This window comes from Miniopterus schreibersii, assembly GCF_964146895.1.
Source record: "Miniopterus schreibersii genome assembly, chromosome: 1".
NCBI lineage: Eukaryota > Metazoa > Chordata > Mammalia > Chiroptera > Miniopteridae > Miniopterus > Miniopterus schreibersii.
In genome coordinates this window covers 167,526,072-167,551,497 of record NC_138101.1, presented here as the reverse complement: position 1 = coordinate 167,551,497, position 25,426 = coordinate 167,526,072, and the positions used below count along the sequence as shown (strand labels likewise).

Sequence of the window (25,426 nt, the reverse complement as noted above, 5' to 3'; positions counted from 1 at the left end):
GTTACTCAATAATCTTGTATTGGAGGCATGCATTTAGACTAAGAGACATGTATACGTGTTAGATATGTATGTGCAATGCAAGTGTCATAAAGAGAATGTTTCAACACTCAGATTACCCTAAATATGCCTGAGGAGACCCTCAAAGTGTTTCCTTCTTCAAGAAGATCTACTAATAAGTTAACTATAAACACATAAGTAGTGTTTTTTCAAGGCAATTTTCTTATTTTGGGTATTTGTTCAAGCAATAACTGTTAAGTAGCAAGTCGGGTCCAACCATATGACTCTATCGATGGCAATTTTATCATTTTGAGATGGAGACGGACACTTTTATGTCCCTCCAAATAAAAGCAGCTAAGACATCAATTTTATATGCTTAATAAATGAGGAATTAGGATGGAAACATTTTATTTGCCAACATCAGACATTTCCCTAACACATTCCTACTGACATTTCAGGACATTTTAGCTGAAAGAACCAGGTCAGAAATACAGAGGTTGACAACTCCGAACCGTGGGCTCTGCTGAGGAAGCAGTCTTGTTACCATGACTCTTATGTCCGTCTTTTACCCCAGGTATCAGAAACTCTTGGTATGTTGCTCTTTCTTTATATGTTTACATACATGCTTATATTTTTTTAAACTGGGACTCACCCTCTAGCTCCCAAACAAGCACTGAACTTTGTCTGTGAGTTCATAACCTGAATCCAAGCTGTAGGTAATGTTTGTAATTCTAAAAATGCCCACATTTGTCATTGTGAATTATGTTTCCTTTAGGAAATTCCTTTACTAAAGAGAGGCAGTCATTTTTGACACTAATCAGATGCCTCCATGCTGACCCTCTTGCTGAATGAGGCCAGGCTTTCTAGGTTATTAGTATTTAAAAAGAAATAACCATTCAGTGTAGCATTTCAGTAAATAATGACCTACAAGACTTATTAGGCATATTGCACAAGTTTTCCCACCCACGGCAATGATTAACTTAGAAAACATTACAGAGCTTTTCTGGTGTCAGCTGAGCAGGGCTTGTAGTTCCTCAGTCACATTTTTCACTTAATCCGGTGGCTTTGAATTCCTTTGCCTTGCAAGTTCCTATATATAAAGATTAGAAACTGCTTTTGGCTATGCGGAATTACATGCTTTTAGATGAAATCCAATCCATTGTAAAAGGTTCTGTTCAGAGCAACACTATTTATTCCTTGTTGAATTTGGATGACACAGAGAAGAACATTAGTTAACTGGGAACAGAAATTGTGTTACCCAATTTAAAAAAGCTGTAGCAATAATTTTGGGAAAGACTAGAAAAATTAAACACGGGTGAGTTTATTTAAGCCTTTTAAGGAAAAGAGGAAATACCGGAAGATAATTAAAAGTGCAGGGCGAACTTTCCCCCTGGAATGCCTTTGACTCGCCTGCCTTTTATATAGGTTATGTCATAATAAGGTCGGGAGTTGAAAACAAATTTGGCGTATTTAAGGAAGTGGTGGTTTTTGTGTGATTCTTAGTACTCATCTTTGAGTAAAACAGGTCAAACAAATCTTTAGGAGTAAAAAAGGAAAAATATTTGGATTTCAGGAGCTACTGGAAATGTGTGTGTGTGTGTGTGTGTGTGTGTGTGTGTCTACTTTTCAAATATAATAAGTTAGAGACTTGGAGAAATCCTGAAAAGTGATTATTGTCTCCTGAATGATTTATCTGATCACTTATAGACCAGAGGGAGGCTCCTCTCTCAGGTTCTTGATATTTGGCTGCAGAATTCCGAAGAAACAGCAGCATGGAGGGTGGGGGTCTGGGTGGGAGTGAAGGTAAGAAAGGTGTCCACACGTTATCCATAGAGGAAAATGCTGAACAAATATTTCATTTGTTCACATAGCAGGATTAAATTTTTCGTTTCTGGTGGAACACAGGCATAAATCCTTAGACAGTCTCTGCAAAATTTGTTGAAGGATCACTTGAACTTAAAGGTAATGAATTCTTGGTTTTTTTTGATTTACACATTTTTACATCCTTACACCCTTTTCAACTAACGGAAAAGGCAAAACATCCCAAGGACCTCCTTTATTGTTCTCGGTGTCCTGCTCTGTCTTTCACATCTTATTTTCTTCCCAGATGCATTTAGCAGATTTTTGTTTTGGTTTGTGTCAATGAGTTTCATCTCAAAGTATCCGCCTCCCGCCCACCTCTGAATCCACTCTTAATGGATAACCCTCACTTCCTTCTTTCCCGTCTGCCCCCTAGAAACATTTGCTGCTCCACTGTGTTTAACATTAGCATTGAATGGTTCTCAGGATTCATTCAAAGATGGTAAGTGAGGGTGTTTTTTTTTTTTTTTTTTTAATTGACTTGGCTGGAAGGTGCTCATATAAAAAGGATGCCGGGAAAAGCAAATGAGCAGACATTCTAGAGAAGTGAGGTAACTATTGAGCAGAGGGCAGTTCCAGAAGGTTCCACTCAGAGTGGGCTTCAGCATTAGGGAGCATAAATCTCCCAGTTCCTGGCTCAGTGTACTGATAGAAAGGGTAACATAAATATTTAACCCCTTTTCGGTGGATCCTTCTCATCACCAATAAGTATTATTGGCTAATTGACTATTTGCTCCAGGAAGTTTTTTTTAAAGACACTTTTTTTTTTTTTAAAGCCCAAAAAACCGTGCCTTCATTGAGCTGAGACCCAGACTTCCCTGACTAACCCTGCTGAAGGGAAAACCGGAAATGCTTGCCTGAAGAATGTAGATGGCTGTTTCATGTGTACCCGACGCATGCTGCTTGGCTGGGGAGGTTAATGTCACCAGGAAGAACACAGCGCCTGAGGCCTGAGCAGGCCAGTCGGCAGCAGCCCCAGGGTGGTGGGTGCTTGGCGAATGCTGGCTGACTGGATGAATGAGCATCCTGCAAGCTGCGCCTGCCAGGTCTTTAGTTTGTTCCTTTTTGATGTCATTTGTATGAGGCCTGAGATTTACTTTGAAATCACAGGAAGAAAGACTCTATATAAACTAAATGGCCATTGTTTTCGCTAATATTATTATGTCACACCCAACCCCCAATCCCTCCCAGACAACAATTGAACCAAAGCAACATCTGTCACGTGATGCCTGAGGTCAAGTGAGTTCACCTCCCTGCCTCTAGCCTGGCATTATGTAAACCACTGAAGTAAAGGCAACTATTTCTTTGGAGGTACACACTTAATGAAAACACAATTTGAGATGAGAGGGCAGAGGGAGGACATTGTTCGGTTTCCTCCAAAGGAGTTTGTTATGCTCAGACACAGACCAAGTCTCCTGTAAATTCCTTTTTTCCTTTGATGAAATTAACAGCAAAAGGATTTGGGACTTCCAGGTTGCTGCGGGAGGGAGGCCCTGTCCTCACATGCACCAGGTGATTTCTGTTTGTCTCATGTAACGGGCTGAAGCCCAGTCAACACCAGATTCTGGTGAATTTAGACTGACATTTCTATAGTATTAGGGGCAAAGGGAGGCCATGGATTTTGAGCCTCATGAGAGTGTCTTTGGATTGGTGAAGTCTCCATGTACTTGTATTTTATAATTTACAGTGAGAAAAGGAAATGCTGTCACACGTCCCTAAATATTGATGAGAAGTGTACCCTTCTCATGATAACATGCTGCTAGGTCTTCATGTTTTTCATCTATCTACACAGCAGATCTTTACTTAGCATCTTTTTGGGTCAGGCCAGGGCCACACAGACATGATTCCTACCTTCCTGGAGATCCTATGTTTAGAATTGAAAGTTATCAGTAAACATAGAGCTCTCACACTCTGAAATACTACATCCCCAAGCTGAAGACCACTTAATAATAAGAGGAGGCAGAGGAGAAAAACGAAGAGAGGGAGAAATAAAAAGAAAAAAAATGGAAGGAAATAGCACATAAAGGATCAAGAATGAACGAAAAGGAAATCTAGGGACTGCTAATCAGGAGCAGAAAGGTCAGCCCCGGATGTGGGAATCCACCGGGCCACCTTGCGACGCCTTATCACCTAGCATTTGTTTAATGGATGTTCTAGAGTGGGAAACGGTGAGGGAGTCAAGGCTTGGGTCAGGCTGCAGAAGTTTGCTGTTCTTCGGGGAGTTTCCTCCCCCCAACAAACACCTGCTGAGGTGACAGGGAATCACGGCAGCCACAGAGAAAGCACAGAAGGGGCCGCCCATTCATCTTGCAAGCGCAAATTCAGGTCACAAGTTCAATACCCTTTTGCTTAATAAGAACCCTTCACTGGTGACGCTGAGCCTATTTACCTTAGTCACCTGGTGCCAGTGTTGGGGGACCCCCAGCAGAAAGGAGGGAAGAGGCCACACGAGATAAAAGAACATCCTTTCCTGCCCATGGCCGTGTTCTTCCAGATGCACCTACAAGCCGTGCTCAGGGCATAGCAAGCCATGAAAAAAAGTATGCTGCACAAATTAATAAAAATATTGTCCAAGGAGTGAGCCAAATGCCTTGCAGGGTAGGCGGGAAACACACTTGAGCAGAGTGGCCAGAGCGATGGGCGGTGCTCAAACCTGGCTCAGCGGAGAGCGTGGGCCCCACTTCACGGGAAGCCGCAGCTTAGTATTGCCGTGGGGGAAACGTGGGGCCAGTGTTGCTCAATCTTCTGAGTTTTTCAAGAGGAGCCAGAAATCTAGACTTCTGTGTAAAATCTCATTTAAAAAAAAATCTCATTTTAAAAATGTTGCTATCACTATTTTTTAAACACTATGAGAAGGTCCAAATAAATATATCTGTGGGCCAGATGCCGCCCAAGTCTGCTGGTTCATAGCTCTAGCTTAGATGAAAACAAAGGGAACTGTACTGGGGAAAACAACTTGAAGAAGATAATTTTGGAGAAGTTCTCTTCAGTCCATGTTATGAACTCTTTCTGTTTATATCACGTAGAGGATATGATAGACTGTGAGGTTCTAGACACAGTCGTTAGGTGCTCTCTAACTCTTGTTAGGGACTCTCTTTGGCTTTCTGCTGTCTTCTTGGAGCAGGTACCTTCTTAGCTCCAGGATGCCAGAAATCTCCCCAGGGTTACTGCTGTGCTCAGTCCTTCCCAATTAATGGAACGGATTTAAAATGCTTTTGTGTGGTGGGTCTTTCTACCTAGTGATCAGCGAAGGTACCAATGAGGCCGTGGTCTGAGAATGATCACAACAAGCAACAGCATGTGACCTAATATATTTAATTATAAGTTGTGGGGAGGGTTGGAGAACTGAGGCCTGATATCATTCTGGGAATAAGAGAAAATGCACTTTTCACTCCAGTCAGTACAAAGCAAATTTCTAGGGTGTGACCTGTAGAGAACATCTGTGACCTTCTTTATTTCAGAAGTTCTAGGAGGAGGCTATGGCTCTGGCTGCCACCACTGGTTGAGCTGGTCAGCAGGAAGTTTGGCCTGCCAGAAAAACAAGGAAGGGAACAAGAAAGGCTATTTTCCAACTTATCCAGATGCCTCAGAGCCTGGAGCTGATGGGCCAAAGAAAAATGATTTTAATGAGTTTATCTTTACCAGTCTGTATTAGATATGGTAGGCTACCTGATGCTGTAACAAATAAACACCAAACCTCAGTGACTTGACACAGTAAAAGTTTATTTTTTTATGTAGGCAAAGTTCACTGGGTGCTCAGAGGGTGGCTTCTGTGGGGCTCTCCCCCAAGCATGGATTCTGTGATCCAGCTTCTTCCCTTTAGGGCCTCGGCTGGGATAAGCAAAGAGAGAGAATTGACTGACCTGCGTTAGAGCCAGGCCTAGGAGTGTCAATCTTTGCTTCTGTCACATTTTGTTGTCCAGAACTTAGTCACATGCTATTAACCATGGAGGAGGAAGCAGTGTATGAATATAAAGTCATCCTGACACACTGCCTGTTGGCCATCTGAGCAGAGGAGGAAAATCCTGCCAACACGCTCTTCTCTCCTTCCCTCCCTATTCCCCTCTCTCTTCTCTCTCTTTCTCTCTTATGAGGTTGGACTTTCAATCTTTTTTTCAATCCTCACCTGAGGACATGTTTTCATCGATTCTTTCAGAGGGAGGGAGACAGCGAGAGTGAGAGCAAGAGTGAGAGAGCGAGCGAGCGAGAGAAACATCGATTAGTTGTCTTCCCTATGCACCCTAACTGGGGATCAAATCCAAAACCTAGGTATGTGCCCTGACCAGGAATTGAACCCACAACCTTTTGTTGTATGGAATGATGCTCCAACCAAATGAGCCACCCAGCCAGGGCTATGAGGTTGGGCTTTAAAAATCAAGGAAGAAGTGTGATGGTTTCATTCAGTAAGAGCTGATTTATCTCTAACCTATTTATTTCTCACTTGATAGAGTTGTTTTCAAAGAACTCTTCCTCCTCCATCGTAGTAAGTCTAAACTCCTAAGAACACATACACTGATAGAAGATGTATGTAGACAATTCCAATTAAACACGCACCTAGGTTTTCACGACCAAGACAAATTGTTTAATTCATTGACTCATTGCACTTTCAAAGTGGACATAATGTTGCTTCACAAATAATTAAGTCATTAATATTTATCCCAATGAGTTTTTGAGGTAGCTGAGCCAAACATCAAACTTCCTTAGTTTATAGGGGAGAAACTGAGTCACAGAGTTAGGAGATTTGTCCATGGTCACTCTTACACATAATCATTATTGCCAGAAGCTCCCAAGACTCTTAATGATCTAATTCCCCAAAGCAGATCAGAATGTGTGTTTAAACCCTTTACATTACTCCTACAAAAACTAAAGTATACTTATGTTTCATGTATTTTAAATATGCATTTTTGAATCACTGCCTCTAAAATGACAGGCCCTTTGTCCTAATTCAGAAATGGTTGGAACATATAAAGGATTTTCTCAAAGATAAGATTTTGAAAGCCACAAGGTCATGTTAGATGTCCAAGCAAGTGGGTCCTCTTGGTTGGTGAGCCTGGCTTCATGGTGAGCTTGTGTTCCTATGAAACAAGCCTAAACAACATGCCTGACTTTCTAATGCGATTTACTGAGTATCAGTAAGAGGAGGTGTTCTTAGCGCAAAGAGCTTATGTGGGGCGGCAATGGTCTTCTAACCAAGTTAGGTGAAAAATATCTATTTAATGCACTGTATATAGAATTATTAAATTAAAAAGATTTTTGAGTGGGCTTAAAGTGACATTTTTTGGGGAGGGTTTATTGACCTGATGCAGTGAATCTGAGATCAATTAATTTTGCTTTGAAGTTTGTTCTTGATCCAGATCTTCAATAAGAAGGTAGTTTCCAAATCACTGGTCTGTGAACACTGCTTGTGATTAATTACCCTTTTATAATCTTAGGAATTCTGTTCTTTGCTATATTTTGAATAACTCAGACTCCATGGGGAGTTGTATTTTGGCTGGTATTTTTGGAACGGCTAATAAACACCTACTTCCTGTTTTTCTTACTACTGTGTATAGCAAAATTGTAAAATTACTTGTATTGCCATCTCTGTTTCTTGTGTTTAACCAGCCCTGATTTATGCTGTGGACTAATCTGCATTAAGGAGTCTTTGCCAACACATTTCTCATAGCTTCACAATGTAAGATACTGTATCTTACTGCTGTAGTACAAACTTGAAAGACGATAGGAGACAGTATTTCATTTCATCAGCACAGAAAGATTAGAATTTTAGTATCTTGGGCCCCAAATAATTCTTGGAAAGAAGCTCAGTGTATTTTTATTTTATCTTTTACATATTTTTTGAGCTCAGTAGTTTTATTCTTTTCGGAAGACGTGATGGGATAAAAAATATTTTTTTGTTTTCCTTTGAGTTGCAATTTTGCTTGCTAAAGTCTAAATAGCTTATTTAACCAATAGTAAGTACTAGTATTATTACTCATCTCATGTTTTTATTGTATTTATTTATATTTTTATTTTATTTTATTTTATTTTATTTTATTTTATTTTATTTTATTTTATTTTATTTTATTTAGTATATCTTTATTGATTTCAGAAAGAGGGAAGGAGAGGAAGAGAGAGAGACAGAAACATCAATGATGAGAGAGTCATTGATCGAGCCCGCAACCCGGGCATGTGCCCTGACCGGGAATCGAACCCCGATTGCCTGGATCCCAGGTTGACGCTCAACTGCTGAGCCATGCCCGGCCGGGCTATTTATATTTTTAAAATTTAGTTTTTAAATTTTTATTTAAATAATTTCTTATTTTTCAATTACAGTTGACATACAATATTATAGTTTCAGGTGTACAACATAGTGATTAGACACGTATATAACTTACAAAGTGATTACCAATAAGTCTATTACCCATGTGGCACCATGCATAGTTATTATAATATTACTGACTATATTCCCTGTGCTGTACTTTACATCCCCATGACTGTTTTTTGTTTTTTTTATAACTGGCAATTTGCACATCATAATCTCTTCCCCTTTTTCACCCATCCCCTCTACCACCCTCCCATCTGGCAACTATCAAAATGTTCTCTGTATCTATGAGTTTGTTTCTGTTTTCTTTGTTTATTTTGGTTTTTCATATTCCAAATATAAGGGAAATCATATGGTATTTGTCTTTCTCTGTCTGACTTATTTTCCTTAGCACAGTACCCTCCAGGTCCATTCATGTTATTGCATATGGCAAGGTTTCATTCCTTTTTATGGCCAAATAATATTTCATTGTATATATGTACCACCTCTTCTTTCTCCATTCACCTATTGGACACTTAGGTTGCTTCCATAGTTTGACTATTGTAAATAATGCTGCAGTGAGCATAAGGATGCACATGTCTTTTCAAATTGGTACTCTGTGTTTCTTTGGATAAATACCTAGAAGTGAAATTGCTAGGTCCATCCTTGTCTCTTGCTATAGCCTTTGTTTTATTATTATTATTTTTCACTTATATTATTTTTTATAATTTTTCTTTATTGTTGAAAGCACTACAGGTGTCCCATTCCCCCCCCCCCCCCATGACCTTCTCCACCTTACTCCTACCCCCTACCCAGGTCTTCACCCTGTCATTGTCTTTGTCCATGGGTTATGCATATATGCATATAACTTCTTCGGTTAATCTCTTCCCACCCTCCACCCCCCTTCCCTCTTCCCTCTGAAATATGATTGTCTTTGCATGTGTCAATGTCTCTGGATCTATTTAGTTTGTCAGATTCTTTTATTCATTAGTTTCTTCTTAAAGAAGACCATTCGCCCGGCCGGGCGTGGGTTGAGCGTCGACCTAAGATCCAGGTGATCAGGGTTCGATTCCCGGTCAGGGCACATGCCCAGGTTGTGGGCTCGATCAATGACTCTCTCATCATTGATGCTTTTATCTCTCTCTCTCCCTCTCCCTTCCTCTCTCTGAAATCAATAAAGATATATTTAAAAAAGAAGACCATTCAACATTTCCTGTAGTGCTGGTCTGGTGGTGGTCAACTCCTTTAGCTTTTCCTTGTCTGAGAAGCTCTTTATCTGACCTTCAGATCTAAATGATAGCTTTGCTGGGTAGAGTAATCTTGGTTGTAGGCTCTTGCTTTTCATCATTTGGGATATTTCTTGCCACTGCCTTATGGCCTGCAAGGTTTCTGTTGAGGAATCAGCTCAGTCGTATGGGTGCTCCCTTGTAGGTAACTAATTGCTTTTCTCTTGCTGCTTTTAAGATTCTCTCTTTGTCTTTAACCTTTGGTATTCTAATTATGATGTGTCTTGCTGTGGGCCTCTTTGGGTTCCTCTTAGGGACCCTCTGTGCTTCCTGGACTTGTAAGTCGATTTCTTTCCCCAGGTAGGGGAAGTTTTCTGTAATTATTTTTTCAAATAGGTTTTCAATTCCTTGGTCTCTTTCTTCCCCTGCTGTCACCCCAATAATATGAGTGTTGGGCCTCTTGAAGTTGTCCAGAGGCTCCTTATACTATCTTCATATTTCTGGATTCTTTTTTCTTTTTGCTCTTCTGGTTGGGTGTTTTTTGTTTCCTCATGTTCCAAATTGCTGATTTGATTCTCAGTGTCCTCTACTGTTGATTCCCTGTAAATTATTCTTCATTTCAGTTTGTGTAGCCTTCATTTCTGATAGATATTTTATTAGGTCATCGATGGTCTCACTTGTTTTCATAATAGTCTTACTAATATCCTTGAGCATCCTTATAACCAAAATTCTGAACTCTGTGTCTGTTAGCTTGCTTGGTTTTATTTCATTTAGTTCCTCTTCTAGAGATTTCTTCTGTTCTTTCCTTTGTGACATGTTTCTTTGCCTCCACATTTTGGCTGCTCCCAGGTGTTTGTTTCTGTGTATTAGGTAGAGCTGCTATGTCTCCTGGAATTGTAGAGTGGCTTTGTGTAGTAGGTGTCCTGTAGGGTCCAGTGGCTCAGCCTCCCCAGCCACCTGAGCTGGGCCTTCTAGGTGCTCCCCTGTGTGGGCTGTGTGCTCTGACCTGTTGTAGTTGAGTCTTGGCTGCTGTTGGAATCACTGGGAGGAATTGGCCCCCAGGCCAATCAGCTGTGAGGACCAGCTGCAACTACAGCCAAAGAACTGTTGTGCTGGAGACACCCCTATGGAGCAGGATTTACTTCAGTGGGGCTTTGGTGTTCACCAAGTGCGCCCCTTGCGTGTGTCAGTCATGGATGTGGTAGGGTTGTAGTCCAGTGTGGTCGAGTCTGACCACCAGATGCACTGTCTCTGGGGCCTCCCGGGAGGTGCAAAGTCAGCCTGTGCCAGTGCCTTGCCCAGGGCCACCCAGCATGAGCTACACAGCAAACTGTGGTTGGCTGCTACTTGTGCTGGGCTTAGAGGTGCCCAGGAGAGGCCAAGCTATGAGCCAGTGCAGGCTGCCGCTAGTGCCAGGCCTGGGGCCACTTATGAAGCCGTATGGGGCACACTGCTGCTTGTTTGAGAGATTTTAGGAAAGTCCTAAGCATGAGGCTTGAGAGGCCACTTGCACAGAAAAGCCCCTGGAAATGGCCTGGATGAGCTGCAGGTGGGGAGGGGCGGGGCCTCCGGGAATCACGGGGCGGGGCCAAAGGTGGGAGTCAGGTGCTGGTGATTCAAACATGGCGCCTGCCTGCCGGCTGTGTGCCGGGAGGACTCCTCTAAGGAGCCATGGCCTCCACCAGCCCTTCTGCCTGGGAGGAAGCTGCCCCTCCGCCTCTCGCCCGGATTCCAGGCAGGTTAGTTCCCCCCGAGTGTCCCAGGTCCTTTCCGGCCGCTGCCCGATGCTGGGCTCAGAGGGAGCGTCCGAGTGAGTCCGTGCCGGGCCCTTTAGGAGGAGCTGCTGGGGCTCCCGCAGCCTCCGCGACCCTCAGCGACAGTCCCCGCTGGTTTCACAGCCCGGAGTTGTGGGGACGTCTCTTCTGGCCCTGGAGCCCTGGGCTGGGGCCCTGCTGCGGGGCTGGGACCCCTCACTCCTCTGGGAAACCTCTGCCGCCGAGATTCCCTCCCAGGTTTAACCCTCGGCACCGGGTGTGGGCCCGTGGCCGCGTCTCTGGGATTCAGCCCCGATCCGCCCGCGTCTCCGCCCCTCCTATGGTCTCGGTGCTCCTTCAGTTCCCTGGTTGTGGGGCTTCTGTGCAGCCAGATCTCAGGAGGCTCTGAGTGATGGTGGTTCTGTATTTTAGTTGTGATTTTGATGTGGTTGTGGGAGGCGGCGGGTGCAGCTGTTACCTACGCCGCCATCTTCTAGCCTTTGTTTTAAAGTCGATTTTGTCTGATATAAGTATTGCTAACCGAACTTTTTTGTTTGTTTCCAGTTGCATAAAACATCTTTTTTCATCCCTTTACTTTCAGTCTGTGTGTCTCTTGTAGACAGCATATCTACGGGTCTTGTTTTCTCATCCATTCAGCCTTCCTGTGTCTTTTGATTGGAGCATTTAATTCTTTTACATTTAAAGTAATTATTGATAGGCATGTAGTTATTACTGTTTTATTATTCATATTTTTTATTTTTTTCTTCTGCCTCTTAAAGAAATCTTGTTAATGTTCCTTATAATGCTGGTTTGGTAGTGATGAACTCCTTTAGCTCTTTCTTGTCTGGAATACTCATCTCAGGTCTTCAATTTACAAAATACTCTTGCTGCATTTGTTGCACACATTAGCGTGGCCAGCACGGCCTCCCGCTTGTGTTGTGTTGTCTGTAGACTCGTATCGAAGTCCAGGAAGTTGCTGACTTAGGATAGGTTGGAGCCTCCCGTGGAAGCCCAGGAGAACTAGCCTTGGTCTAGCATTGGTCCTGAGGGGAGGTGACTCTCTTTGCCTTGCAAGTCAAGACAGTAATTGAGTGAATGATCAGCAGATATTCATTCTCCTTTGCTGATAGAAAAGTATAGAGAGTTAATGAGTTGCTGGTGCCCTGGAATCTCTATCTTCTTCTGATCTCCCACCAGACCTCCACTCCATGCTCCTGGTCACTCAAGTGGGAATAGAAGGTTGAAAATGCCATGCGATGTTGCTTAGGAACAGCCTATGAATTTGGCACTGCACTGGTGATGGCGCAGCACTACTCTTGGCCTTGGGCAGTTGGGCCCCTGTGACCCATACTTTGGAGGATACTTCTCAGACCCTACTCTGCTTTGCTTCTGACCAGTGGTGCAAGACATTTGGGGGGTTAAGGCGCATGCACCCAGAGCTCATGCCCAACCCCTCCGTAATCTGGGTTCCCAGACTAGAAGATCCCTGCCCAAATGACCCTAATACTTCTTTCAGGGCCCATGAAGGCCTCAGTCCTCACCTGTCCTCCTGAGGGTGGGGTGTGTGTGTGTGAGTGTGTGTTGAGAGGATGGGGTTTGGACATGAGAAATGGGGTGGACACACACATGCACTCTAGGCCCTCACGGTACAGTTATGGGGACAAAGGCAAGAGGCCAACACTTGAGACCTCCACATATTTTCTTGTCCTGCTCTGGGGACATTAGGGACAGTCTTACTGTGCGGGGCCAAATGAAAGGTGGAGCTTGGAGCCTCCACTGTGCTCCCCAAGTTTCTCTCATTTTCTCTTTCACTTTCTTTTCAGCTCCTAACAGCCTTCTTATATCTTCACCTCTCGCCTCTCTGCAGCTGACTGCCCACACCGCCCTTCTAACCTCTCTAAGCTCCAGACTCCCACCTTCAACTGCCACGTTGATTTTCCCCCCAGAGGTTCTGTCAGCACCTCACAGGCAACATATTTAAAACCAGAATGAAAATCAGAATTTCCCACAGCCAGCTCTTATTTTTGAGATCTCTTCTTTGGCCAGTCACACCAGCTTCTATAATTATCCAGGCAGCTGCTGTATTCAGAACCAGTTTTGACTTGTTGCTCTCCTCTTCTGCTTTCATTTACTTTACTCAGAATTAATGAATGAATTCTGAATGTGAGGCAGAGTATCGCTGTGCAAAGCCTCTTGTTTGCCGCTGCCTCCTGCTCGCCAGAGGACCTTTCCGACTCCCCATCTCCGCTTGCTCCGTGTCCCAACCACCCTCCTCCACCTGGCCAGACTCATTTCCCAGAGGACAGGAGCTCACATCACTCCCCTGCTCAAGAGCCCTAAAGAAGTCTTCTTTGCTGGGCAAATTTAGTAAAAACTCCTTATCAGTTCTTCAGTTCTTTTATTTCTTTGATACATATTTTGTATCTCCTATCAAACCATTGTGATCGCTCCAGATCTATTTAAAATAGTACCAAGAAGCCTATCTTGAATTCTCAACTGTAATAAATATTATTTCTTCCTTTAATGCTTTTTTCATTGTATAATATTTCAAATAGGCAAGATTTAGGAATACTGTGATGAACAGCATGTACCTCCCATTCGGCTTTGTCAAATCCCAACTTCATGCTGTATTTGTTTCAGATGTTTCTTTTTAATTGAAGAAAGAAAACTTCGCTGATATAGAAGAGGCTCCCAAGTACCCTATTTCATTCTCCTCCCTCCCTCTTTTTCTCCCCCAAAAAAATTATTGTGAATTCAGTGTTTATTATTACCATACATATGTTTATACTACACATTTATGTACCCCAAAATATATTTTATTAGGTTTTGGGTTTATAAAGTTAGTGTAAAAGTTACAATTTAGCAGTTATTTTGCTCTCATATTGTTTTGCAGCCTTACCCATGTTTATTTCATTTAGTGGCTATAAATTATTCCACTGTATGACTATTCCACAATTTATTTATTTATTTCCCACTGATGGATATTTATGTTGTTTCCAATATTTTGCTCTTCCAACATTTTGCTCTTGCAAAATCCTGTGCCTCTTGACACCTAAGTGTCAGGGTTGGCCTAGAGTTTATACCTAAAACTGGAATTTCAGTATTAAGGGGTGTGAACACTTTCCGCTTCATTAGACTTTGCTAACATGCATGCTCTGTGATTGCACCTTTGCCAGTCCTACTGGCAGGCTAGGAGGGTTCCTGTTTCTCCACACTCACTTGCCCTTGTGACTATCAAACTTTAAAAATTTTGCCAATACGAGTGTTGCGAAGTTAGGTCTCATTGTTGCTTTTACTTGCATTTCTCTGATTTTCTGTAGAGAAGTCTTTGCTGGGCAAGACACGTGAAGTACAAGCATGAAAGACCCATAAACAATCCATACATTTGACAGTCCAAAAATAAAGACTTCTGTATAACAAAAGATACCACAGAGCTAAAAGATGAGACACAGACAGGAAGAATAGATATGCATTGTGTATAACTGATGTAAGATTGGCACTTGGAATATGAAAAGAACTCCTGTAAATTTTAAAACAAGACAACCCAAAAGAAAATGTATATGTGTTTTGAACAGGCAATGCTCCAAAGAAATCTTACATTCCTGGAGTTTAGGAAACACTTGCTGGTAATTAAATGAGTAAGACGAGTGTCTGAAACAGATCTCTGCTGATGTCAGTGTCTTCATTGGGTTCTTGGGACACAGATCCTGAGACAGAGATGTGTGTGTGGGAAATTTAGTGGGAGGGGCCTCAGGAGGGAGTTAGGAAAGCAGGATTGGGCAGAGTGAGAAGGTGATTTGGGAATGCTGGAACTGAACAGCCCTTCAGACGGGTTCCAAACTGACAAAAGGGGCTGGGCTTTTGTGTCCTTGAGTCTATAAGTTACTGGTTGCAAGTTTCCCTGAGGAAGGGAAGTAGACTTGGCAGATCCCTTTGGCAGAGGGCACAGTCCAAGGAGACAGCCAGCTGTGAGCCATCAGTAGCCTACACTCCTGGCAGCTGGGGGAACAAAGCGGGAGTTGGGTGGGTGATACCACAGCATCTGCTCCATGCATTATTAACATCCAGTGAGTTAATCAAAGTGTTGTGATTATGAATCCTGGCATGGGGGTCAGAGGGCCCAGGATTGAATCCCTGATCAACTACTCCTGTTAGGTAACCTTGGACCAGTTAACTGGACTTAGTCTCAGTCATGTTATTCTTTCACCAAATATCCATTGAGTACCTGAGGCTACCTTCCTTGCAACTGTTGTGGGAGTTAAGTGAATGAGTACTCATAAATACCTTTACCCAGTTTCTGGTACATGTTTAATGCTCGATAAACAGTGAGTATTCTTTATTATGATGAATAATACTTGTGGGTCAAAGCCTGCGTCGCTTTTGCTCTGGGTGTAGTAAGCACAGCAGGAAACGTTCCTGGAATGTGCTTCTGCGGCTGTCTTCGATAAATGCAATCCTCCTGAGGTTAGTGGGATTTAGAGCGGCCGTATTCTCTAGTCTAAGCCGCTAAATGCCTTAGCTGCTTAATAAAACATTTCCTGGATCTATATCTAAAACTCAACTGACTTCTCACTCCTCAAGGCCAGTTGTTTTTCTCTCTCTTCATTTTCACATGACCTAACTCCTGTAACAAACGGCTAATCTCAGACAAGAGAAATGATTCAAATGCCTCATCTCTAGCAGGTGACTGTGGTACCCAGCTTTACGAGAAAATTCTTTTTTGTTGTTGTTAGAATTGGGTAGGATCAAATAAACGTTAGAGCCAGAGGGGTCCATAGACCTTAAAGATTATCTGGGGTAATGGTTTTCATTTTTTTAAGTAGTGGGGATCTACCTCCTCCTTCCCCTGCCACTTTTTAAATAAATGACTATCATGCAACAGCTCATTATTTGGAGCAAGAAAACACAGAGCAGCTCTGGCTGAAGTTGGGATGCGAAGATTAGAATTCACCCTCTCTGTCTGTTCCTTGAAGTCCACACTTTAGTATAGCTATCCTTGATGTACCTCTGGTCATAGTTAAAAAAGAACTCACTGGTGTAGTGTAATAAGTTCATTGTAAAGGTGAAGAGATGCCTGGCTTTCTTCCTGCCTCCCTTGCCACTTTTCAATCTCTTTTGCTGGGTCCTCCCCTTTTTCTATTACTGGGGCTCCTCAGGACTCTGTTCTGGAGCCTCTCCTCTTTGTACAGTCACATCTTTGATGATTCTTTACAATCTTATGACCTTCCATTCCATCTACATCCTACTGATTCCCAAATTTATAGCTCCACCCCAGAACTCTGTCCTGAACTCCAACGATATTTCTCACTGCCTAATTGAAAGCATCCCTTATCTCCAAATGTCACTTAGTCATTGAGGCCGACTCTTACCCTGCTATTCTAGATTATAACTGCCCTCTTCCACTCCCCATCCCCTTTCTTTACTTTAATTTTTTTGCACAGTACTCCTTTAATATTTTATATATTTTCTATATATTTATTTTATGTCTCTGACCAATAGACTACAAGTTCCATGTAGATGGGAATTTTTTTTGGCTTGGTTTCTGCTGTACCTCCTGAGCCTAGGACAGAACCTGGCATATAGTTGGAACTCCAAAGATATTTGTTGATAACCGAGTGAAGAAGCCAAGAGCCTCCAAAGGTTAAAGGGCTTCCTTCAGTCACTAGATGAGCTTGTAGAAGGTCTGAATCTGGAGCCAGAGTCTCTGACTTCCCATCTTAAGGGCTTTGGTTGGGATGATAGGCCCACAACATGCAATGAGATAACAGACCAAACTACGGTTGTTCAGCTGAGCTCTGTTGTAACTGGGCATTTTCTCTTGTTCAGATCTGCATGTCATTTCTGAAGTTCACTTCTGAAGTCTAGGTACTAAAAATGGCTTTAGAAGCATATCAGAGAAGTTCACGGAGAACTAATTCTTAGAAGTGATTCTTTGTTTTAAGAGCAGCGATGTGAAAACAAATGCAGTTCTATTCAGAGGATGATCTGAGAAGGATTTCTGCTTCAATCCTATTGAACTGGAGATTAAAATAGCACTTTTTGTGGTGACTGCCTCAGAAAACAGATTCTAAGAGATTGGCTATATTTGAGGAAGAAAATGGGAGACTGGACTCTGGGCTCTGCAAATGCTTGGAAATCCAAACTCTGGGGCTCTATGTGATTCTACTTTCACCCTCCTCTATTTCTCTGAAAAGATAAATCTTGCCTTCCTGCAAACAGTAGGTGACGAGTGAGTCAAATTTTCAGTATGAATATGGGAGTCGCTGCTGGTAATGGGTGACTTCCTCCATTTCTCATGTCTGAGCAATATGACCCAGCTTCCCTACCCAGGTGACTGACAAAGGATGTCTGGGCACCTGACCAAGGAGGCCCTTTAAACCCTTGAAATTAACACCAGAAAATGTCAGTTTCATTTGGCCGTCCTTTTAAGTTGAGAAGGGGCAGATTCAAAAAGTATGGTTGGTAACGTTTTTCCTTCATGCAGCTCAGTCAGAGAGAAAGCTGCTCTGCCACTGATGAAAACAAAGACAAAAGAAAGGGGACTGGAGGGGGGGTTCCTGACCAGAGCACCCCACTTCCTCGTTCCTGAGGCCCAGCTGCATTCCTGCCCCAGGCAGCCAGCGGGAAACCCTGGTATCTACATAATCAATTACCATTGTATTATTTGCTTTATTAAGCTTGAATTGGTCTCTGTTATAACCAAAAGCACGCTGGCTAATACATTATATGAGAAAGTGATTGGTAAGTGAGACATACAGGATTATTACCAAGTCACTCAGTTCTCACTGTGCCCAACATTGCCTTTTTAATGCCTGAGTCCTGGACGGCAGTGAAGGTTTTGAAATGAATCACGTCTGAGCCTCCACTTGTATCCCGAGCACACACCGAGGCATTCTTTGTTGCCAGCGTCACCCAGTAGCACTTCCTTTGCGCTATATCAAGCTGATACAGCTGTTCTGTGGGCAAGAAAGGAATTGGGACGTCGTGGGAGCGAGCTAAGGCTGAGTCAGGAAAGGAGGACCGTGCAGCCCTTCAGAATGACTGTTCCGGCCCAAAGCTCCTAGAGCAACAGTTACTGGCGGGGGCTGCTGGCACTGGTGAGTTAGAGGCCAGTGGAGCTGGGCGATGCTATTTCTTAGCACGCTTTCAGGCTCACTCCGGGACAGGCATTGCAGGGATACAGGGCTGTGCCTCATATTTAACACTCATATGCAGTCCATTTTGGTTTTGCTCACTTCATGACGTGACCTCAAGAGCCAAGATAAAATGAGACAGACGCGCTGCCTGTCGGATGCAGAGATCTGTGAGTTGAACTCTTAATTTCATATTGAACTTTTAAAAGGGATTCTCACACAAAGGACCCATTCAAGTTTTCTACCATTGTAGGGAAGTGGAAAACATGCACGCAAGCATCTTGGCTGTTGGGTAGCTACAGAGGATGCAGTTAGGGGCACTGTCGAGCTTTTCTCCACCCACCCCACGTGTAAAGTCAGTACACGAGGTTAACTGCAGGCACCCACGTCGGAAATAAGTTTTGAGTCAGAACAATGGGGAGCAATCTTGCCCTCCCAGGGGAATGTGTGGTTCTGCATAATAAATGTCACAGATGGCGTGGCACACTCAGGAAAGCCATAGTTCACAGTCATCTCTACTCTTTTATGTGAAAATTCAAGTGCTTTGCCTCCAAGCTGAGTGGATCTGTCTCCTGTCACTGGAAAAATGTGAGGAGGGTCCTGAACACCAGCACTGTGGTTTTTAGGCTGTGGCAGGAATGGATATAATGGGAAAATGGGTGGCCAAGTGACATGACTTAAGCCATCTGTTGTAGAGAGGTGGCCAGTTAGCTAAGGAACAGGAAGGTCAGGCAGGTCAAGGTTAAATTCAGTGACCCAGATGAGACCCACCAGGATTCTCTGAGCTGCAATTTTACTGTTGAGAGAGTCTTGCCATCAAAGATGGGGTGTGCAGAGGAAACACGCTTCCCCCCAAATTTACTTTCAGCCCTTCCCCACACTCATTGATTTTGATAGCTTTAAAATACCCTGAAAAGTAGATGACCAAATGAATTTTCTGTCCCCAAAGTTCTCTGCTATGGCATGTTCTCTTAAATGTTTGACTATTATTATTATTATTTAAAGTCTATTTTTATTGATTTCAGAGAGAGGAAGGGAGAGGGAGAGAGAGAGAAACATCAGTGATGAGAGAGTCATTGATCGGCTGCCTCCTGCATGCCCCCTACTGGGGATGGAGCCTGAAACCTGGACATGCTCCCTGACCAGGAATCAAACCTCAGTCTGCTGGATCCTAGGTCAATGCTCAACCACTGAGCCACGCCAGCCGGGCTAAATGTTTGATTATTAATTATCATGCTATAACAGTTTGGTAACTTACCAATTTGGGAACACCCAATACAAGATTCATGGCATTGCAATGATACACAGTTATATTACAATTCAATGACTTAGGAATGTTCTAAAGCTAGAAAAAATAATTATATTCTTTGGTTGGTCTATATATAAAACAAATAGAAAGTGGCAGAGTGTTAGCAATCCACATCCAGTATCAAATCCCAAGATAAAAACCAGTGCTCTTGTGTTGATTTCTTTGCAGGTAATGAGTCACACAATTCAAGGAGCTTACATTTTGGAATTGGATATGGGTGTAGATCCTGGCTTTGCCACAACACATGTATCATTTGGGGCAATTTAAATAACTTCTTAAAACCTCAGTTTCTTTTTTGGGAAATTGAGAGTAAAACTCACCTCACAGAGCTGGGTTAAGAATAAAATGAAATAAATACAAAGCATCTGAAGCTGCCATGAGCCAAAGAATAGTATTACTTTCTGCCTTAGACCTAATCCCATTCTCCTCCAGCTATATTTGTAACTAGCACATACTACAATTAATTTGGTGCCTTTCTCTTCCCCCTCCCCCACCAAATTGTTTAGTTTTTAATTGGCTTTTCTCTTCACAGGAGGCATTACAAACAAGAACAACAGAACCAGTGGAAAACTCTTTAGTAATAAGTTGATTAATTACTACTTATTATTCCTAATGTTGAGTGCAGTACCTGGCGTTTGGTAGGTACTCAAGATTTTTGATGCAATGATTGATGGTTCACTAAATGCTTTAATTTAAAATTTCAACTTTGCTTTGAAAGGAGCAGCCATAGTTGCTACGGATGGAATTAAACCTTTCTTAGAAAAATCTCTCCATGTATGAAGGGTACCATGACTTGTTCCAGAGAATAGGATTGGGGACAGAAGTTGAAAATCACAAGGAAGGTCATTTTGGCTCAGTTTTAAGAACTATTTAACAATGAGAGTCGCCCATCTGTACAGTGGGTGTTCCTATGAGGTATATTAGATGAAATGGCCTTAAAAATACTCACTTTCACTGAAATACCTTCCTCCTTCTATTGTATCCTGTATTGACACTATTTTTTGAGAATATAATAATTTATATGTATAAAGAACAGCTGTTTATATAAACACTGTTATAAAGAACAAAACAAACTCAGAGAAAATTAACCAGGGTATTACTTCTTATACATAAAGCAACTAATGCCCTAAAGATTTCAGTTAATTTATTGACTTGAGAGAGAGGTAGAGGAAGAAAGAGAAATGTCAACAATTTGTTGTTTCACTTATTTATGCATTCCTTGGTTGATTCTTGTATGTGCCCTGGCTGGGGACTGAACCTGCAACCTTGGCTTTCTCAGGAAAATATCGAACCAACCGAGCTACCTGGCCAGCACCTGTCTCAAAGTGCTTTACAAAGGAGGTCGCTTAACAAGTTCTAGTTCAGGTTTTTTTAAATGCATATTACATGTTTCCTCTTTTTCTTAACTTCATCTGCAAGAGCTCCCAGTTTTTTATGCTTTTCCTTCTTAATCTTTCCCTTGACGGCAGCCACATCAATTTTAGTTTCAGTAGGAGCTTTCTCAGGTTTTACAACTGACCTTTCTGTAGGTGGAAGACAAGCTTTGCTTGTCTCCTCTTGTCCCTTCCTGAGAGCTTCTGCTTGTCTGGCCTCTACCGCTTTCATTTTCTGTCACTTTTTCTGACTTGCCTTCAGAAAGCATTCACCGCTAGCCAGTTCTTGATCAACCTGGCGCTCTGGCTGTGGTGCTGGCATCCTCTCTCTTAACAGATTTTTTTCTTTGGTTCCTTACGTTAATTCACATTTCTGTGCGTGAACTGTTGCAAAAATCGTTCCCAACTTCACGATCATAATTCAGAATCTTTTGCCAACTCCCGTTTAATCATTAAAGTCTCTTTTTAAGCCACTAAAAGGTCCAAATGGCTGCAACTGTTTCCCTGAACCATAATGTAACAGTTTATTAAAGTTTCCAGTGCCTGCGCACATGAAACACTCCTTGCTAATGGTTTTATTAGTCTCTGGCCCTAATGATGGTATATGGATCAAAATCGTCTTTGTTTTCCAAACAGTCATGCTGCCCTCGATCAGGTCCAGGGTTGCGCTAAAGCGATGTTTATTCAAGGCTTTCTGTACCAGTGGCCAACACTCTTTCAAGTAAGCCTCTCTATAATTTGGGAACAAAGTTGCAAAACTGCCCTCTTTTAAGAGCCCTCTGGGATTGTCCTCTTTGGAAATAGCTGGTTCCTGCCAATCATCAGGAACAGTGGGGAGTTCTGTTCATCTCCATTCTCCTCAGGCTTTGGCTTCTGGTTATAAAATTCACTTTTCTAGGCCGCTGGGGCCGGCCCTTTCAGTTGGGAGGACACCATCTTCAAATCACTTTCCCTGATGTTCTGTTTTATTAATTGATATTATGGGAGGTTGTATCTGTGTATGTGAACCAGACGATGTTAGTGAACTTGAACCAGTCACTATACACTGACCTCTTGGAATGTCAGAGCAATGGCCCATCCGGACAAGCATTGTGAAGGTCTGGCCTCATCTCCAGTGACTGTAAGGGGTGGGAGATGTCATTATAAGTGAGTTATAAGATAAGGGAATACCTACCTCTGCTTGTGACTCAATCTTAGAAGGGTTCAGACCCTTCTAGCTGCAAGCTAAATCATATACCAGGACCCGGAAAAAGGATTTTAAAAGAATTGTTCTGGGCTTCCCTGTTGAGTGCCCTTCACTACCTCTTCCTGACAAGTTACTCAGGGCTCTGCTGGGTGACCAACTGGGCCATCCTAGAGATGTCCCTGTCTCCAAGACTGAGGGGTGGAATATAGGGAGCGGGAAGAAAAAGTTACACTGAATTGGCTTTTCTACTCATTTTTAAATTGCCATCTGCTTTAAAAGACTAGTTATTCATAGAAATGGGTTTCATCAGTCTAATTCAGGTTGGGAAGGATATTTGAAATCCTAGTGAATTCTGAGAGCTGTGCATCTATTCACTTGGATCTGCCCAGAACCATCCAGAGAGATGGTAGAAGCTGCGACCGTTGTATGAAGGGCTGATGCAACAGGAGTGAAGGGGGCAGGTCCATTCTGTGTTCTTTTACAATCTGGGGGATCTATGGGGAATTTTAAGACAAGGTGGAATGAATTCTGGTTTTAGAGGTGAGGAAGTTCTGGACCAGACAATTTTACCATGTGGAGCCTCTGCTCGCCGAGGCTGTTAGAATCTCAGTCCCGTTGCTGGGTGAAATCTGTGCATTTTTCTCTAGTGTGACTGTCACGAAGGGTCGACCAGAACTCATACCTCTTGGTCTAATTTTTGGCTGCTCAGAAGGAAGCTGTGGAAATGCCTTGGATTTAATCATGGCAAATGATGTGTTTACCTCAGAACATTTTAAGTTAATGAAAAACCTGGAAAATATCAATTTGTTCATAATGCAAAGCCCAGAAAGCAGTAAATAATTCTAGCACCTTTCTGTGTCCATGAAACACAAAACTAGCTTTGTTTTATTTTTTCTATTTTAAATCTATTTTCTGTTTTAAATCTCGGTGGAATATGCTTTCAGCTTTGAAAGGCTCGTTAAATCACAGATCCTTAAATTAGGTCCTTTTCAATGGGTTTGAAAAACACAAGCACCCATAAGTTCTACAAATTTATACTGTCTTGAATTGTCTGGGTGGACACGTTCACATTCAGAGAGAGAAATTTGGCCAATCTACTGAATCACGACATGGTAAAAAACATTTTAGCTTATCAATGCATACTTGAAGAAAGTTACCCATATTCACATTAGTCTCTTAATCCATATTTATTTTATAGTCTTCACTTCATGATTGGCAGATTAAACAGTTCATTTAGATGCTTTGAAAGGTCTATAAGGAACAATTCATGCTGCTTAGAGGACACTCGTGGGTAGAAGGAAGAAGGGTTTGGGATCAGCATGCTTCATGAGGCGGCCTTTGCAGTGGAGGCACAGGGCATGCACGGGTTTATCCAACCAAAACCTGCTGGGTACCTGCCACATGCCAAGGCCTGTGTTGGACACTATGGGTACCACCGTCTACTTCCTGGGCTTAACAATTTTGTCCATTGCTTGCGATTGTTAGGGATCACTTACAAGAGCTGTGTGAAAGGAAGTATGAAGTCAAGTCATGGTACTGATTGGATTAGAACTGATCCCAGCACAAGCCACGGGGGATGTCCTAATCCCCTCTACATGTGGGCTCCCAGGGGCCAGGTTCCCAGGAGGCTATACAGACTTTCTGGTCAAGAAGCCAATGGTAAGTCCTTAGATTGGAGGCCAATTGAAGAGCAGCCTTTATGTGTGATATCATAAATGCTGTAGTAGAAATTTGGTTCAGGCCAGCGAAATAAAAATAGCAAGTGAATTTTATGTGACCTAGAGAATAAAAAGCATTTTTATCCTGTTGCTTACTTTGTAAAAAAACAAACAAACCACACAATATATTTACTGATTCAAAAATAGCTAGCATTTGAGTTCCTACTATGTGCCAGGAGCTGTACTAAGTATCAGATATGCATAGTCTCCTTTAATCTTCAATGTCAGACTATGAGCAGCCCCTCTTACTATCTCAGTTTTGTCAGAGAATTGAGACTCAGAGAGGCTGACGAACTTGGTCTACCCCATGTGGCTCGAATGGGGGGGAAAGCAGTGGGCTTGAATGCTGACCTCTGTCTTCAAGGCTCACGGTCTCCACTGCCCACTATTGATTTAGCTCCTGGCGTTGGAAGAGGCGCGGAGAAGCCGAAACCCGCTGCTCCTTCCGTCTTCTCCCGTCCGTTAGTGCCCTGTTTTCTCCCCAAGCCTGAAACCTAGGAGTCGCCTGCTCCTTGTTTCTTCCTCTCTTCCCCTTTCCTCTCACCCATCAGTCTTTAGATCCTGATTATTTCAATTCCTAGTATTTCTTGGATCTGCCTATATTCATGTTTTTTTGTTTGTTTGTTTTACCTAGACAATGGCAGTAATTTCCTAACCAGCATCTCCCCCCCCCCCCCTCCAGTTCAGCCTTTACCATGCTACCAACAACATCGAACAACCAAGGTGTTCGTGCCACATCTCTGCTTAAAAGCCTTCAGTGCCTTTCAGACCCATCATGCTCTGGAGCCCCCACCCACTCCTTTCTCTCGCTCTGTGCTCTGGGGACCTTGAACTGGTTGCAGTTAGCTGACTGGGCTGTTGCTTCCCTGCTCCTGCTTCTCCTTTCTCGATGACCAGATGACCCCCTCATGGCTTTCTTCCCAGTAAACTGGCTCTAATGCCTCCTCCGAGAAGCCTTCAGCCCTCCCGCACGGGGCTGGTTCCCTGCCTCCAACTGTACTTCATCCGTGTTTCTGTGATAACAGTCACCACTTTGAGCTGCAATTTAATATCTGCCTGATTCCCTCCCTCCATGGTGAATGTTTCAGGGCAGAGAAATGTAACCTGTCAGACACAGTGTGTTAGGAGGAGCTGTCCATACCAAAAGGAGTACCAATAGCAAGCATCTTAGAGTACCCGAGCCCCACCAGAGTCCAGCTCAGGGTCAATGGAAGAGAAGCTTTCCACGGAGGTATCCATGACACTTGCACATCTATTTCGTGGGTGTGATCAGCTCATATACCAAATGTCAGCTCAGACACATGGTCCCTTTGTGTTTCCCACTCACCTCATCAACTATGCTGCCCTCTAAGTTTGCAGCAGGGCAAGTTTTGCCAGATCTGGTGTCCTTCCTTATTAACTGGGCATAGTCCCTTTGCACATGCAGAGACATCACAGGAACATGGTCTGCTTGTCCCCTCCCTGAAAAAATATGCCCTTCTCTCTATTTCTTTGCACTGCAGTTATTTATTTATTTTTAATTGGAAGTATGTAGGTCATTCATAAGTTCCTTTTTTTAATTGAATTTATTGGGGTGACATTGGTTAATAA

At 42.8% G+C, this 25,426-nt stretch overlaps 1 pseudogene across 1 annotated transcript in view; it reads right to left on the bottom strand.

The window, feature by feature from the left end:
• The window catches only part of LOC308552120 (KRR1 small subunit processome component homolog), a 37,007-nt pseudogene extending 11,932 nt beyond the window's left edge, over positions 1 to 25,075 (bottom strand). The window contains exons 1-2 of the transcript in view: positions 25,013 to 25,075; positions 20,946 to 21,826 (exon numbers count right to left, since the gene is read on the bottom strand). The product of the transcript in view is annotated as a KRR1 small subunit processome component homolog (transcript). The remainder of the gene's footprint in view (positions 1 to 20,945; positions 21,827 to 25,012) is intronic.
• Between the last annotated feature and the right edge of the window lie 351 nt (positions 25,076 to 25,426).